The sequence below is a fragment of the Parasteatoda tepidariorum genome, chromosome 7 (genome assembly GCF_982258835.1).
Source record: "Parasteatoda tepidariorum strain Cologne lab strain chromosome 7, Ptep-v5.0, whole genome shotgun sequence".
Classification (NCBI taxonomy): domain Eukaryota; kingdom Metazoa; phylum Arthropoda; class Arachnida; order Araneae; family Theridiidae; genus Parasteatoda; species Parasteatoda tepidariorum.
The window spans coordinates 40,208,641-40,227,488 of NC_141761.1; the positions used below are offsets into that span (position 1 = coordinate 40,208,641).

Consider the following 18,848-nt stretch of genomic DNA (forward strand, 5'->3'; position numbering starts at 1 on the left):
CATTCAGATAATAAGCGCTGATAAGATCTTCATCGTCGATAGCATTTATTTAATGCAGGAGATCTCGTCTTGTACTATTGGCCTAAACAAAGAGATCATGAGCTTTCTCCCATTTATAGAAAGACTTTGACAAAATCTGCCGTAGAAACTTTTATGTTCACTTTTCTATGTGATTTAATGTGATTCAATGAGATGATGATTTATATATCTGAGTTTATCATGGAGCGTTCACAAAACTATTCACAAAAGTAAGGTTCACAAAACTATGATTACATCGCATTGCAGAAATATGCTAAATAAGTACAGGACATGTGTCAGCAGAATACATAGAACGCTTAGCTTGTAAATCATTGTCATTGTTTGTTATTTAGTGTTTTTTTTATAGATAATATCTTCTCGTCTCTGAATTAGGTTTTTCTCTGAATTAAATTTCTTCTAAACTAGATTCCTTGTTATCCAACCTTACCATATATATGTGAGGAAAGAAATAGAGAAAATTTGTTTTCTTGCACATGTATTTTCCTGGGTGCAAATTTCAACTATCATTAGAAATATAGTTTACTTTTTAAATACTTATTTACAGAATTTTTACATAAAAAAAGTATTTGCTTACAGATAAAACATTTTAAAGAAACAATGCATCAACGTATGATTGAAAAGCAGCTAACTTAGAAAGAAAAGTACCCACAAATTTGATGCCAAGTAAGGCGAATAAAGACATACATAATACAACACTATTGAAATAATTTATTCAAATACATTGTATAGTTAGAATACACATTCTTGTAGAATCCATGAAATCCTGAAAAAATAAGACATTTAAAATAAAATTTCTGTATTATATGTTTCTTGCATAAACATAATGTTGTAATAATGGAGTTCTGCGTTATTGATAAAATTATAATTATTGTGTTATTTTTCAACCAAAAATTAGATATCATTGTGAAACTACATAAAGAACTCATCACAATTATTTTGCAAAAATTTTTTTATCAAATATAATACTGCAATTAACTAAGTATTCATTAATAAACTAATACATTCTTTTCATAAATATTTAAAATCAAAAACTCACATTAATAATCATTAAATTAATAAAAAAAAAATAGTTAAAATTTGTGAACTAAGTATTGCACTTAAAATGTTTCATTACTAGTGTTTATTTTTGTATAAAATTCCTTTCACATTTTCGTAATTTTAGAAATTTTGAAGTTCAATTTTAAACACTACGAATCGTATGGATTTCCTTAAACTACAGTATTTATGATTATTGTAAGCATTATTAATTGCAAGCATCGAATTGTAATGGTCATTTTTTGCAAGCTTGTATATTTTTGGTGTTTATTATATATATTTTTGAATTATAGATATTATGCATTATCATTAATTCTGATCCTAATATTTGTTGAATAGATTTTGTATAAGTGTAATCCTTATACAAGTACGCCCCTTTACTCAGTATATAATGTGTATGACCCTCATTTTTTGTTGATTAAATAATTACTTAACCTTATGTAATAATACAATGTAACGCAGGATGTAATTTTATATAAATTATTATTTCTTAAAAAAAATATTTATTACTTTATCTTACTTTAAGTGCTCATGCTTGATGTCATTGAGTCTATAGATAAAACAATGAAATTATATTTCTAAACTGAAATATTATCAAATTTCATGTTTAAGCATGATTCGCATTTTGCAGATATATAGAAAGAAAATAATTTTAAAACGCTGTTATTTTATTATATTATATAAATTAGAAAAAATACCTACCAGAACACTTGTCACTGTCAGCTAAAAGTTGGGAATATATAATTAAAACAAACTATGTTTTAATAGTTAGAAAGTATTGAGCATAAAGCAAAGTTATGTTTCTTTTTTCAGTTCCGATACAATATTTACTTATATTTTGAAGCCAATTTATACCACAATCCAAACAATCATTGAAAAAGCAATTAAGTTTTAAAGCATTGGAAATTTTTCCAATATCTCTAGAAAGAATTAAAAACGACTGTAAAAAAATCTTCCCATTTATCTTCTTCTCATTTATTTTTTTACATGTTTATGGAATGAAACCTTCAAGAAAGACGTATAACGTATGAAAGACGTTTTTTTTTTTAAAAAAAAAAAAAGACTATGTGTGACGACCTCCTCTGCAAACAATTTGGGATGGAGCGGAATTTTTTTCAGAAACATTGCTTTAAAGAAAACCTTTAGAAGGGACCATCAAATCCTTTCCCAGCGACTGGGCAAACATTAGCATCAAATTCGGAAAAGGCCATATAAGGAAACACAAAAATATATCAAAACAAAAAATATTAGCAAAACAAATAAGTAGATTCAAAAATATTCCAAATAATTCTGATTGGCTTTTACTTAGAGAGCTCTTTTTGACGATCTCTGAATTAGATCGACTACTTCCTGTTGCAGTCAGAGAGCACTAAAGGCGAAGCTCTAAAATGATTTATTTTTAGAGTTGAAAGTTCAATTAGAAAAAGAAGTTACTTTAAAACTAAGCTTTTCAATTAATCAAACCTTTTCTAATTCTTTGAAGCTAACTTATTTTTATGATATAAAATTAAATACCAACCTAAACAAAAACATAATTGCTTATTTATTAAAAATAGTTCAATCTTTTAAAATTGGTAAATTTGTTTTGACACATAATTGTAAAGGTACAGTAAAGGTAATTTTCATTGACTCTAAATTTTATTCATCGATCAGGTTTTCATGAAGCTAGCATAAGTGGCATTTCTGCATCAATAAAATGACAATGAGTAAAATTAAAATTGTATGCAAAAATCATGTACTTTCCATAACATTTAAGTCAATGAAATCAATTCCTAAGAATGACCAACCTCTATTAGCAACCATTTTTTTGTGAAGCATAGAGTGGTTGCTCCAGAGGGGTTTCACTATACTAAAAATTCATGAATATGCGAGTTTATACAGATTTTTTAAGCATATATGAGGCTGTTAGCTGAAGTTCCAATTACATAAAAAAAAATTATTTTAAAAAATGGCTTTAGAAAAATTATTTAGAAATTTTTTAAAAGAAAAAAAAGGAATAGTGCTAAATAACCATTTTTAGAAACTTTCTATTGACTATCTAATTAGTTATAGCAAATGAGAAAAAAATATTCCTTGTTATTATAAAGAGAATGGATTAAAGAATAAAAAATCAAATTTTAAAGTTCTATTAATACGCAATAATTTTTCATGAAATTTGAAAATGTCTTTCTTATTGTTACATCCTCACTGCAAATGAAGTCTAAAATTTCCAGACTCAGATTTTGTGCACTTTATATTTCAGGTTGATAGCAGTTGGAGATAGCAGCGAAATTCGACAAAAAATTTTCAGTCTGACGCAATACGTCAAATGCTTTTCTCGCAAAATGTAATTCTGCTACTCGTGAATAATTACAATAGAATAAACGGAATAAAAGTAAAAATATTTTGTCGGGTATTTTTATCGACATTACTTATAGCAATAATATTATAATATACATTCGTTCTAATTGTGTACATGAGTAAATCAACTGTTCGTCATTTGTTAAATGTAAACTTATAGAATGAATGATTTAGGAAATAATTTTCAATCAATCCGGTTCAATCCGGATTTTCCAGCAACACTGGGACTCAAATACTTTTTTTTCAGAATGATGGTGAATAATGGGAATAGCAGCAGAATAGTGGATCAATATGAGGAAATTCACTAACCATTTGTCAAATATATCGAACTATTTGTCCATAACCAATAAACTAAGAAGTTTTTACAAAAAAATACTTTAAGCTTCTAAACTGTTGGCATCCATAAGATAAGCAAAATATGTTTCCTGTTCATAATAAATTTATTGCTTGCCTGAGAAATAAGTTCTCAGAAACAGCTGTGTAAGTAAAATTAATTGATTGATTTTTTTCCCCTGGAGCATCGTTGATAATATATAAAATACAATCTATATTTTAGTTTTTAAAATCTCTCGAAAAATTCACGACAGTTATATGAAATACAAAATTTTTAATCGTTTGTTTGGGGTAAGTTTATCATAGTTTATTTTTAAAAAAGCACGTAACACGTTAAGAATAAAAACGAACAACTTGTGTGGCTGCATTCATACATTGAAAATTGGGAAGGTTTATTCAGATTATGTTGGAAAAGGGAAGTAAATTTGAAATTTTTGTTTCGTTGTCAAAAAGCAAACTTTAAAACAAGGAAAGTCACCTTTTCTTGCAAAAAAAAATTAACAATAGATGTCGCATAAATCAATGCTTTTAATTGTATTTATTAATTAGCCTAATAAATACATCAATCAATATATTAATCAATACAAAACTTTATAAATTGTATGGAATTATTAATTCTATTAGAAATATTGGAAATTTTTAAATAATTTTTAACAATTAATAATGTATCAAACTTACCGCAGAGTAAACCCATTACAGCTTCAAAACGAAATATTCGTTTATTGATATTATGCATATATTGTATACAAATAATTGCATATTAATCACATAGTTAATTAAAAAAACACAACATATAACTAATTTGATTAAAAAATACATTCACTTTAAAAATATCAAGAATCATTATCAAGAATTCAAAAAATCATCCATTGCTGCGCATTGTTGGAATCTTGAGCAGAAATTCAATTTGGAAAATATCAAAATTATCTTTATTTTAGTAACATCAGCTTATATTGATATCATGTAATTTTTTTTTATTCATTCTTGTTAATAGCATTAGTCCCTCATCACCTATCAATAGTGTATGAAAATTCTCTTTTCCCGTTTTTGTCCTCTTGGCCACTGAGGTTTTTCTTGATCAAGTTTTTCAAGTTTTGTTTCTCAAACTTATTTTTTCATTTTTCGTGGGAAGCCTTACGTTTTGTATTTCAAATCACTTTTGTTTCTTTTCATTTACGTCTGACAAGTCTTGAAAATAGACACCTGTTTTTACGCGCTTGAAACTTGCCGACTGCTACTATTTCCAATTTGTATATTTTTGAAGCAAATGAGGTTTTTAATAAAGTAATATCTAGCCACTTCAGTTTCCTGGGGCTATTTATTAAATACTATAAAGTTGTTGTTATGTAGAATATATTTACTACGAAGATTACACACTAAGAAACAAAGTCATTTATATTTAATTCCTAAGAAGTGTACCCAGTAATGCCTCACACAACAAACCTTCCGAAACACTTACGTAAAACCCATTTCATTAAAAAAACATCAATATTAATTTCAAATTGAACTATTTTTGCTTTTCTGAATTTATAAATAGGGTACAAACATTTTGACGTTGGAAATTACTATATATATATATATATATATATATATATATATATATATATATATATATATATATATATATATATATATATATATATATATATATATATATATATATATATATATATATATATATATATATATATATATATATATATATATATATATATATATATATATATATACATATATATATATATATATATATATATATATATATATATATATATATATATATATATATATATATATATACATATATATATATATATATATATATATATATATATATATATATATATATATATATATATATATATATATATACATATATATATATATATTATTTTATTGTGAAACTCTACGATTTCCCTTTAAATTTCTTATGTTTAAAAGAAGTTAAAGAGCTTACCTATATCTGATTCTAAATTTAAAGAAAGTATTTTTAATAAACAATTCTGTATATAGATTAATTTTCCAATAAAACATTTTTTTTACAAATGAATTTTATTTGAAATGGCCCTATTTTTACAATGGATTTAATTTTTGAAAAAAAAAATTGGAATTCCAATTTGCATATTAATTGTGTTGGTTTTGATTTCATGCATCGGGTTCTCCAAATTAAATATTTTCAGTTGCTAAAATATGCTAATAACCAATGGCAAAAAAAGATACTTAAATTTGTTTTTATTTTTATTTTAATGGGAAACTGAAAGGAAAAGAAATACCTTATCTACCATACATCAACACATAAATGTGCGTGAAAAAAAAGTCGCCATGCAATACATGGAGATTCGTTATTCGCAAGTTATCGAAAACCAAGTGACTGCATTACAAAAAAAATGGTCTGTCAGTCATAAAAATGATACGTCAGAAAAACTTACAACCCTGCAAATTCGTTGCAAACATTTAACGACATAAAGTTTTGAAGCTTTAAACTTTTGTGTTAGCAGTTTAATAAAGAATATACATTTTTAAAATTCGATTTCGGCTCTCCTGCGCTTACATAAAAAGTTATCTATATTAATTAATAAAAGGATAATATGATTATATATATATTTAATGTGATTCAAAACATGGGAGGAATTAAATGTGATTCAAAACATGGGAAATATGTAAAGTCCATAACTGAATGCCATTTGACATTGATATTGTATTCCCAAACATGCTATTAAAAGAATAATATGAAGAAAAAGAACCTTGCTAGTTTCATATATGTTCATATATACTGGTTTATCTGATAAAATTGTTATCTATATCCATAAGATATTAATATGCTTATACTACATTGTATATATATGTCACCGGCAAAGTATGAAATCCGGCATTGTATAGAATGACTAGGCATTGTGTAGAATGCCTAAAATTAGACGGCAAAGTATGAAATGATTTATATTTCACACATTGCCTAGGCATTCTATAGAATGCCAAATGAGAAACCGGCAAAGTATAAAATACATCTCCGATTCATCAAAATGTCATTCAAAAATGACAAATTCAAAACGTCATCCGATTTGATATTAATTTATTCATGAATATAATCACATTTATTCGTTATTTTAAAAATTACTGACGATAGATTACATTTATTCGATATTTTAATACTTACTGACGATAGATTAGAAAAAACATCAGTGTTTGGAGTATCGGGCAAATATATACCGGGCAATGGCACTTGACCTTAAAAAAATATCAGTGTAGGGTATACCGGGCAAATGTATACCGGGCAATGGACCTTGACCTTAAAAAACATCAGTGTAGGGTATACCGGGCAGTGGCACTGAACCTTAAAAAAACCTCAGTGTAGGGTAAACCGGGCAAATGTATGCCGGGCAATTGCACTAAACCTTTAAAAAACATCAGTGTAGGTTATACCGGGCAGTGGCACATAACTAGACCTAGTATATATTTCGGACATTTACCAAAGGCCTAGTCATACTAGGTCTAGTTAAGTGCCATTGCCCGGTATACATTTGCCCGGTCTACCCTACACTGATGTTTTTTTAAGGTTCAGTGCCATTGTCCGGTAAAAATTTGCCCGGTATACCCTTCACTGATGTTTTTTAAGGTTCAGTGCCATTGCCCGGTATACATTTGCCCGGTTTACCCTACACTGATGTTTTTTTAAGGTCAAGTGCCACTGCCCGGTATGCATTAGACCGATACTCCGAACACTGATGTTTCTTCTAATCTATCGTCAGTAAGTATTAAAATTTCGAATAAATGTAATTATATCCACAAATAAATTAATATGAAATCTGATGTAATAAATCTTTCGGACATTTACCAAAGCGACAACATTAACCGGTGAAAGTCAACAATCACCGATTTCGCTCATTCACAGTAACATGCACATCATTTACATGAAAACTTCCTCAAGACGTTTGTTTCATAGTTTGCCTAAATAGTATAGAATGCCTAGGCATTCTATACAATGACGACTCATTCTGTACAATGCCGGCATTTCATACTTTGCCGGTAACATATACACTAATATCTGGATACTGACAGATGACAGATATATATATATATATATATATATATATATATATATATATATATATATATATAAACTGCTGTTTGTAGAAAATGCAACACCATGAAAGAATCATCAGAATCAAATGAAATTTAATGCAGAAACGACTTGTACTGATACAAATAAATGATGAAATTTTCAAAACAAAAACAAAAGAAACAAATTAAGCGTCCGAAATCAGTATTTGGTGCAGCCACCACGCGCTGCAATAAGTGCTGCTATACGACGTGGCATGGAGTCAAACAGATGTTGAATATCTGCTTGAGGAAGAGAATTCCATATCGCTTGTATGCGCAACCAAAGTTCGTCTTTGGAAACTGCAGGACGCGGATCACGAGTGAGACGCCGACCAACCATATCCCACACGTGCTCAATAGGCGACATATCCGGCGAATAAGCAGGCCAAGGAAGAAGTTGCATGCGTTGTGCTGAACAGTAGTCTCTAACAGTCCGCGCAACATGTGGGCGTGCATTATCCTGCTGAAAGATAGCTCCAGGGATGCCTTGAAGGAAAGGAACGACTTCGGGCTGTAGCACTTCATGGACGTATCTGTTGCTATTGAGATTACCCTCAATTCGTATCAAATTGGATCGTCCATGATACGAAATCGCACCCCAGACCATAACTCCGGGTGTTCGACCACTATGTCGTTCAATAATACACTCAGGAAGGCAGCGTTGACCGGCATAACGTCTAACACGAACACGGCCATCATGGGTCCACAAATTGAAGCGTGATTCATCTGAAAAGACAACTTGGTGCCAATCAGCTCGCCAGTCTCTGTGCTCAAGAGCCCACTGCCGACGCAGCCGTCGATGATCCGCCGTGAGGGGAATCCTGTATAATGGCACCCTTGCACGCAATCCACGGCGCAGCAGACGACGACGAATTGACGAAGCCGACAATTGTACACCTGTAGCAGTAGACCAATGTGCTGCCAGCTGCCTGGAGGAAGCTGTGCGATCATTCACCGCCATGCGGAGCAGGTGTCGATCATCGCGCTCTGACGTCACCTTCTGTCGTCCAGTGCCTGTTTTTCGAGTTGTTCGGTGCTCGTCGGTCCACTGCTTCCAAACTCGCATCACTGTGGAACTGTTCCGCTGCATACGAGCTGCTATTGCGCGATAGGAAAATCCTCCTTCTCGAAGGCCGATTATCCTCCCTCGTTCAAACTCCGTAAGTTCCTTGAATTTCTTATTCTTCCGTCGTGGAGGCATACTCAGGTCTCACTAAACGTTTGCCACTAACAAATAATCATAGACTATTTTCAACGTCCCGCTACAGCACTTTATTTATACGCTTTCAGCATCAATTCAGAGGGCGCTGCGCGCGCCACGCACGCGCGATGGCTCTGAAACTTTATTAATTTGCATAATATCCTATAATTGACATTTGCTGCGAATTTCATTTGATTCTGATGATTCCTTCATGGTGTTGCATTTTCTACAAACAGCAGTTTATATATATATATATATATATATATGAAAAATGCGCATTATCTTTTATGTGCCTTAATTTGTTCATTCTTCTTACTCAGTTACGTATTAAACTATTATTTATCAAAAATAAAACTACACCAAAACCTCATTCAGGATTAAAAATGGAGAGAAGAAATGAAGAAAAAAATTCTATTTACCTTGAGGAGCTACATCTAATTATGAAAAATAAAGACATATACATGGTGACTAAATATTTGTAATGAGTCTCCCAATTGTAAAACGTACTAAATGTAATTTAGGAAAACTATGTTAAATAAATATATTATATCTAGATATCTCCCTCAAATTTAAGAACTTGAATTGTAGTTTTCCACAGCAATCTTTATCAAATTAAAAATTTGAATTTAAGGTGTCTGCTCAACATTATTTCACATGTTTCATCAAGTTTATAGTTGCGTCAAGGCCGGAGAAATAAAATTAATTAACATGGTTAACAATAATAATAATACATCAGGATGTTAATGCATTGACATATTAAAGTATAATCATAATTATGAAAAATGAATTGGAATCCCTCACAATTGGAATAATTCGGAATTTAATTTCAAGAATTAAGATTATTCAGAAATGATTTTTTTTTCTCTTAAATATTTTTCTTTTCTTTACGTGTAATAGTATTTTTTTAATGTTAAGGAAAAAGTAACTTTCTAAATACAAATTCAACACTATTACGAGTTCATTATGCATGAGTTGTCTTTAAAATATGAATTGTTATGTGCATGTTTAATTCGATTATTATCTAGAAATTAAATTCAAAACTATTTCAAACAGTCAAGAAAATTATTATAAATTAATTATATTCCGCCTTTGATATTTAATAATTGAATTCTTTTATAAAACTCTTCCATGCAATTAATTTTTGTCACTGTTTAAAAAAATTCTCTATTTTCTGAATTTTGTTTAATCAAATTTTAATATAAGGGAATATTATACGAACTATATTTCGTGAAATATCTTAATTATTAAGGTAATAAGTTCATTAGAAAAATATTAAGGAAACACGTATAAGCGAAAATAAACGACAAATATCTTATATGCTTTACTTACTTCCTATTTCATCCCCTATGAAATATTAAAAAAGTAATTATCTTCTTATCCTTCAGATAAATTAGTTCATATTAAATTATACAACGATGTATTACTTTTGGGGGGAATTTTTGTGTAAAATACGAAACTGAGCAACAAAAGAAATAATACTTTTAAGATAAAAAAATATTCAGATGTATGATAAATATTGGCAGGGCATCATTTCGATAAATAATATCTCAAAATTTAAGAATTAAATATTTTTAGATGAGCAAAATGGTCTTTTGGTAACGGTCTGGAAAACATCCCTCAGTCTGCGAGAAAAACATGCAATCATAATTTTAATCCTTTGAGAGTGGATGACTTCTCCGCTTTGGTAGTCCGATGACCTCAGCGAAGTCGAGTGTTTTACGGTAAAACAGCTTAATGACCACCGATACCGTAAATCCTCAGTCCCTACGCAGGCTGATCAAAGTTGTCGGTCACCCGCTTACTGATCACAGATAATGATATTTGACTACGGTGTTCTACTGGGAACCGTGTTGTTATGGTCAGTTTACTGCAGGATTTTTTTCATAAAGAAACGGAGAAAATATCTACATTATAATTGACACCAATGATGCGTAATTAATTTTGATAATTGGTACTTATTTAAGGAAAAATAATAAATTATGTATTATTGGTTGCATCAATACTGAGCAGTTTTATAATAGATAGTCTAGAAAGAAATTTTTATGGCAGCTCGAAATTGATAGTTACTTGAGAAAGTTGCCGAAATTTCGTTTATCATAAGTTGGGCTCGAGAAAAATTGTACTGAAAATATTAATTCCTTATTTTGATGGAATGAACTACTAAAGGCGAGTTTTACGCAATTTGATAGTGTAAAGTCACCGAGAAGAACATTGAATGAAAATAAATGAAAAAATGAGATTATTTAAGCTTTAATACTTGAATTGATCTTTAAGTTTCGAAATATTATAATGACATTTAGCGCTGATTTATTGATTATTTAGTTTTTTTAACATCTTAAGAAAAGCTAGAAATTCAGCTGGTACTGTTGCGGCATACTGATACACCATTGGAACACGGCAAAATAACTGGAAGCATCCAATTAACAGTAACATTTGTGGTAAAGGACATTTTTTACCTTCGTAGTTTTGAAACCGTTTGCAACCAATACGGTTAAAAAATCAGGAATATAAAACTATACGGTTTTTTAACCATTTAAAACAAGCTGGTTTTCAAAACCTCAAAAAGGAATTCAACTGAACATTGGAACTAGGTTTTTCATTTGATAACGGGCATTGAAGTTCGGTTGTGGGTGAGGTCTGTTTCACCAAATAAACAGTGGAATGTGATGTAATTAGTTTATCTGTTTGTTTCACCTAGCAGGAGATGTTAAATAATTTCTGTCTTAAGAAGCTTTATGTTGGTGCCATCTATACTTAAATGGGAGTATTATATCTTAATAGTCCAGGGTCACGAATTGGAGAGTGCAAGACACTGGAAACTCCTTATGTTTAGAAAAGAATGAAGAAAATGTTGTGCTGAGAGTCGAATCCCCGTTCTGTGAGTCATGACATTGACAGAATAGCCCTCTTGACTATAATATGTACCAGCAGCAAGGAACTAAGTGGCTTCATTAGGGGGGGGGGAGCTAGTTCTTTAAAATCTTGGTTGTTTAGCACTATTTCTGGAAAATTAATAAACGGGTTTTCTAGCAGTTAAGAATTTGAACATCATCTTACCTATGGTTATTTGCATGTTAAGATTTTATATGTTAAAAACAATTAAATAAATAATTATTTCATTCTTCCGAAAATTTTCTAACAGTGTATTTATATTTGTTGCATGGTGCATAGAAATCTTAGCGTATTGTATTTTCCCAACTATAACACTACCTGCTTTAACAAATTATAGCAGTCAACAGTCATATTTTATTTATTAAATCACGACTATGAAAATCTTTAAATAAATGCAAATGACCTACCTTGTACTAGTAAATGGCCTGAAAAGTAGCGCATAGATATTTTAAATAAAAGACAGATACTATTATCAGTATTTGTGAAATATATAAACTAATCATTCTTATTTAAATTAGTACCGTTTTGAAATTTAAGCGAGTTGCAAACAGTTCAATCTCGTGACAGGATATTTTAAACTTTTTACTTTTAATTATACTTAATTAATTTTATTATTTACTTTTAACTAATTTTATATACATGTAAAATTAATTAAAAGTAAATAATAAAAATAATTTAGTATTATTAAAAGAAAATTTAAAATATCCTGTCACGAGATTGAATTGTTATACCAAAGATTCAGCAATAGTAAATAGTAAATTTATTCTCTATTTTTCATTTCGATCACATGACTAATTAAATTTGCATTTTAATTTACATCCATAATTCTGAATTGTTTTAATGATTCTTCTAAAATTTATAAGCTAATCATTCTTATTTTAATTGACACCGTTTTAAAATTTAAACCGATTTAAAACAATTTAATCTCATGACTGGATATATTACGTAATTTTTTACTTTCAATTTCAAAAGGTTTTACTAAAATAATTTTTTCTAAAACCTTATTCGTTATGCATTTTTAATTTTTTTTCTCTAACTGAGTCTGTTTTTAAAAGTCCACTTAACACTTGGTGATGTGTTTAAAGGCAGTTTAGTTTTAATTTTAAATGTATGGTTTCAGAAAAATCATACTTTTATTTACTGAACTAAAATATTTTAAAAAGCAGCTGCTTAAATTTACACTTTATACTTTCTTGCAATATTTTCCAGTTAAGTAATTACTTAAGTAATTACTCCAGTTAAAGTAGTAAATAAATTAAAATTGGTATGAATCAAAACTGTGAATATGCGCTTTGCTGAAATAGCTAATCAGAAAATGAATGTAATTAGTAATGGGGAAAATGAGTGAACGAGAAAATGAGCAAATCAGATAATTACTGAAATAATAGCAAAGTAAATTTTTGTCTTTACAAACCTATAGCTTTTTAATTTCCTGTTTTTATTTCTTTTATTTACTCATTTTCTGCTGCCAACAGTTGCTTTACCTACATTTATATAAGGTCATACATTCGGTGTAACAAATTTTATAAGAAAATTATTAAAAAGTCATTAAAATTTAATATGTATCCCATATTTTTATTATTTTTTCAAGCGAAACTATATTTTTATTTAAGATCTTAATAATTAAAATTCATTTCTTATGCATTTTATTTTTTTCTAATATTTATGCTGAAATTCTTTGCATTAAAAGTGAAAATTATAAAATGAATTAGAACTAAGTGATATATGTTCACAAAAATGTTTACAAACACACACGAAGCTTTTTATTTATAAACATCTATCAAGAATTTTCTCAAAGGCCAATTATTGAAAGTTACAAATAAAAGTAAATAATATATTTACTTACTAGCAAATGCAGAAAAAACTGCAATTTTTAAGATCCACATTGCAACCTTTTTAAATAACGCCATTTCTAGTATCAATTCTTGCTAAGATGTGCAAAACACTTCAAACTAAAAACGCAGTATTTACAGATAGAAGTAATAACTGACAGCTGTTGGGATATTTTTGTTACAACTAAATAATTGTAAAAATAATAAATAAAACGAATATACGTCAGTTAAAATAATTGCATTTTGTCTCTATATCCCACAATGTTATTAAAAGAAACACTAGAAAGCTAGAAGGTGTAATTCCGACAACAGTCAATTTAAATTCATCTACCGACTTCCAATTTTATTTTAGGATTATTTTTGTTTATTTAATTTATTTTTTAGTTTGATTTCACATACTTAATTTTAAGTCAATATATAATCTTATAATTTATATTTAGCAGTTCTGTCACATTAAAAAAGAGCATTAAACAGGGAAACAAAAAAAATATGGAAAAACTTCTTCAGTGACTCGGTTTTTGTCATATTAAGAACTTATTATTCTTATTAATACTTATTAAGTATTATAAATTAATATAATTGTAGTATGGTATACTACATATTAATTAAAATCATTTGTTAATTCTAATTTCTTTATCTAATCATTCATCTAATTTAATAATCATTGGTTAATTGTTAATAATGTAATTATGTGACGGCTTAATGGCAATATTCAAATTTTATTTAATTGTATGGTTTTTAATTTCTTCTTTTTACACTTGTAATTAATGTTAATTATTTGTCAGTATTCAATAATTTCGTGCAATAATTTCATGTAATATTTAAGTTTTAAGCCTCAATTTATTTTGTAACATTGGGAAAGTAATCTTTCTCTGCATTTATGTTCTTCCTTTAAAAGAAGATTCCTCCATTTGTTACTTCGCTGACAGCAAGATGTATGTCCAGTCAGCAAACCCCTTTGTTGGATTGAGAAGGAGTGACCCCAAAGTCCGTTTTCCCACGTTTCGGCTTGCATCAAATGCAAAGCGCCCCTTTTGATCTTACGATGGCGCCAAGAATGTTCCAGAACATTCCACAAAATTCTTTTCCAGGTGTGTCACCACTTTTGACAACCCTGCTTCATGTTTGGCATGGAGCATAACAATTAATTTCGTCAGTTTTCCAATAATTGCAGCTCTGTGATTTGTCCCTCTGATCCTTCTCCGTCCAACCAATGCGATATTCGTAAAATTTTAATTTTTTTGGCGAGTTTTTTTCTTGCCTATCTTCATAACGAAGAAACAGTCAGTTGTTGTTTTTTCTCATATAGTGCTTGTTTGTTTTTTTTTGGCTTAGGCCGATTTTTTTCTGTGTTGGCATGTTTGCCAAGCATTTTTGTTTTTTTACAATGTTAAGTAATCAATAAACATGTTTCTCCGCATCCCTAACTATGAGTCTGGTGAGTAATTTTACTGTATAAGTTGTTTTCTCTTCCTTCCTTTTTTTCAGCATGTTCCTCAGTTGCACTGACCTGAAATTTTGAACCCACTTCCAATGTACCCCACTATCATCTTTTTCGGCCTTTACATAATTACTTTCTAAATTGCATTTAATCTTTATTTGACTTAATGTTAGTCACCCCCCTTTTTACCCATTTTTATATAGCCACACCACAATAATACTTAATTATTATTGTATTTTCATATTAAGAAATAGTTAATTATTTTAAAAATTTAGAACTAATTAGGTTTTGCGGTTTCTTATGCTTATCAATAAATCTCAAAACTTTTAGAGGTTTGAGGGACCATCAATAAAATACGAACGAAAAAATAATGTTTTTGAATGCACTTTAACTACAGAAATAAAACAAACCACGAGCTTGTAACTTATATAAATTAATTTGGTTATCATATGCAATAATTGCACACATTTTTTAAATATATATTATTCGTAGAGGTATGGGCATTTTTATGAAAACCAGCCTTTTTTCCTCTTTGATTTCTTACTATAACAGCAGAAATATTTGATACAAATAAATGAATTTTGAATTCTGCTCATGCGCGAAAAACATTTGAAGAAAATTTTTAAATTCTTCTTTTGTATTTGATAACCTATAAGAAAGTCTAATTTGAATATCTTGAAAATGTAAAAAGTTTCCATCCATTTTATAAGTAGCTTTTATACTGTAGCTCTTGATTTTCCACAAATTCTATTATGTATCATATTACGAAATTCAATAAAAAATAATACCCAAAAATTATTGTACGGACTACAAAATGTGATGGTATTAGGAAAAATTACTTGAAACAAACCATAATAATAGGGGGTGGTCCTATATAATGCCGATATCAATTTTAATAAATCTTGTTTAATAGTACAAAATAAAATTAGCGTAAAATCGCTTTGCATTCAATACTTTCTTCCCTAATTTACAATAATACATAGAAAATTACTATTATTACTATATTACTATTATTACTATTATAAACAGTTTCATAAATTACGAAATTCATAAGTTATAAACTTTTTTTTTCTTTCAAAAGTTACCAAATACGAGTCAAAACAAAATTATGGAAAAAAATTAATATTCATGTGCAATTGCAATTTGAAAGCATTAAATTAAATACTCATATTTTAAGCAATATGAAACTATTTTTTTTTTTCAAATTTTAAAATGATATTTTTTGTTATTAATTTAAATTACTTTAATAATTTGTTTAATTGTATTGAATATTTCTACAATTATATAGTAAGAAAACGTAAAACAAAAAAAGTGCGTTTTTTTATAAAACTGCCCATATCTCTACTAATATTTAAGCTAAATTTGCGAAATTTTGTGTAGTTATTGCATATGATAACCAAGGTAATTTATACAAGTTACAAGCTTATTGCTGTATTGTGTGACATAAGATGCTCAAAAACACAATCGTTCTCCCATTATTTATTGCCGGCCTCTCACACCTTTGTTACGAATTTCTGCCTGACCAAAAGAGGGCGCTATAATCATTCACAATAATTCCGTAATCACTTGTGTGGCAGGCAATGGATTTAACTGGATTGCTTATTGGAAAGCCTTATTTCGTATATTCTTGTTTTATTGTTTATTAAATTTGCTTGTTATTAAATATTGTCTCTTTATTCAATGCACCCATTCGCCACTGAATCATCCTGCAAAAACCGTTTTGGTATCAGACTTGTGTCTATAACTTTAATATTAATAATTAAAGTTTAATATAAATATTAATATAAAATTTTAATTTTTCTATCTATATTATTATGTATAAAAACAAAGAAGACTAGCCAAAAAATTATCTTTATTTTTAATTTTTATATGACTATTTTTATGTTAAAATAAGGCATTTTTTTGCATGTACGCTAAACACGAATTTCAGATTTGTTAATCAGATGCTGTCGCATAATCAAGCATTTCATTACGTTTTAGATATTTATCAATTTATTATAGAGTTATCTTTAAATGGGAAACTCGATAGAAATGTAAATATTTTATTCATTCAAAAGTCGTGATGGCTCAGAGGCTAAAGGAACTGAGATGTCGTTTTGAAAAACTTACGTTTGATATTCAGTGGTACTGGCCAAATTGCAACAATTGAGCTATTGATCACAAGACTGTGGAGCTCCAAACCCCAGGATACTCTTGGCTTAAAGTGAGGTGGGGTGAGAATGTTTTATTAATATATTTTATTTATTTATTTTACATTAATTCAAAGTTATCAGAGCAATACAAAAAGAAAAGATGTTTCTTAAAGTTGAGAAAAAAATGCGCCAAAATAACTCTAAACAAATTTCGTCAATTTTGAAAATCCCATTTATTTAAGATTGAGACAACATTTGCACATTTTTCAGAAAAATGTAGTCTTATAAATCATGTAGAGGGAGAAATGTGTGTGAAATTTTTTTGGTTGCAATTCTTCTATTTCAATATGCATATATTATCTTAATTAATTAATCATCATTGGCGTAATTAAGACTCACTGGCGTCGATTTGCTACGTTTGTCCTAAACAAATTTATACCACTTTCACACTAAATTTTGTTTTTGAATACATGATTTTTTTTCAGTTCCATGAACCGTTGGTTTTAAGTAAGTAATTTTTAGAAGCACGTTTAAAAGAACTAATATAAATAAAATAAAAGCATGTGGTATCAGAAAGTGTATAAATTTGGTGACATAGACCACGCGTGCTACCATGTTATGTTAATTGAATTTATCTGACATAACGAATATATATACTTAAATATATAAATGGGTGCAATAAACCATTTTTTTATAGAATAGAGCCGTAAGATACCAATTATAACTAATGTTATCTGTGAAATATGTGAAAAACTGAATCGTTAAATATAAAACAATGGCTAACGCTTAACCAGTCAAAAATTCAATTTTGTTTTTTGCTCATCCCGCTCGAACGGTTTGCCGTAGAATGTTCTATTAATTGTCAACAGTTGTGCTTTGAACTATCTTTATACAAAATTTCATAGCTTTCGGTCTGATGGTTCAGGAGTTTATATATATATATATATATATATATATATATATATATATATATATATATATATATATATATATATATATATATATATATATATATATATATATATATATATATATATATATATATATATATATATAAAGAGAGAGAGAGAGATCTGATGGATCAAATCACTGGTGCACCTCTCAACGACATTACTGAATGAAGGTTGCATTGCAATTGATGATCATGTCTCAAGGAATTCGGATTTCTGAGCAAAGGAATTTATTTCAAGTGGTGTTACTTTTAAACAATGCGCTTGTCATTACATTGCGATATTTTTAAATGTCTCATAACAGGTGGCAGTTTAGAAGAATATATTGTATGGATTGAAAAAATAATAGAAATACAGCAGAATTTTGAAAGTTTTTTATCAATTTAATTCTTAGATTGATAACCAATTTTCATAGACATTGCCTCTTTTAAGTAACACAACATTCATCTTTGTACACATATTGAGAAGTTAAACGTAACTGCGTTGTAATTTCTCAATTAATAATATCATAAAAATTAGTTTCGAAAACTTTTTTCCATCAGAAATTTCAGTTAA

General features: G+C 28.7%; 1 long non-coding RNA gene across 3 annotated transcripts; it reads right to left on the reverse strand.

The window, feature by feature from the left end:
* Positions 1–727: 727 nt before the first annotated feature.
* Positions 728–13,975, reverse strand: LOC107456740 (uncharacterized). Of its 3 annotated transcripts, none has more exons than XR_015435475.1 (9): positions 13,785–13,975; positions 12,346–12,363; positions 10,376–10,390; positions 9,466–9,480; positions 5,705–5,716; positions 4,426–4,446; positions 1,777–1,797; positions 1,585–1,624; positions 728–802 (listed from the first exon to the last, which is right to left on the reverse strand). It is a non-coding gene; the product is annotated as an uncharacterized LOC107456740 (long non-coding RNA). The 3 variants fall into 3 exon arrangements; XR_001585743.4 differs by having other exon boundaries at positions 1,595–1,624; positions 13,785–13,965; XR_011637316.2 differs by lacking the exon at positions 5,705–5,716 and having other exon boundaries at positions 1,595–1,624; positions 13,785–13,964.
* Positions 13,976–18,848: the final 4,873 nt, after the last annotated feature.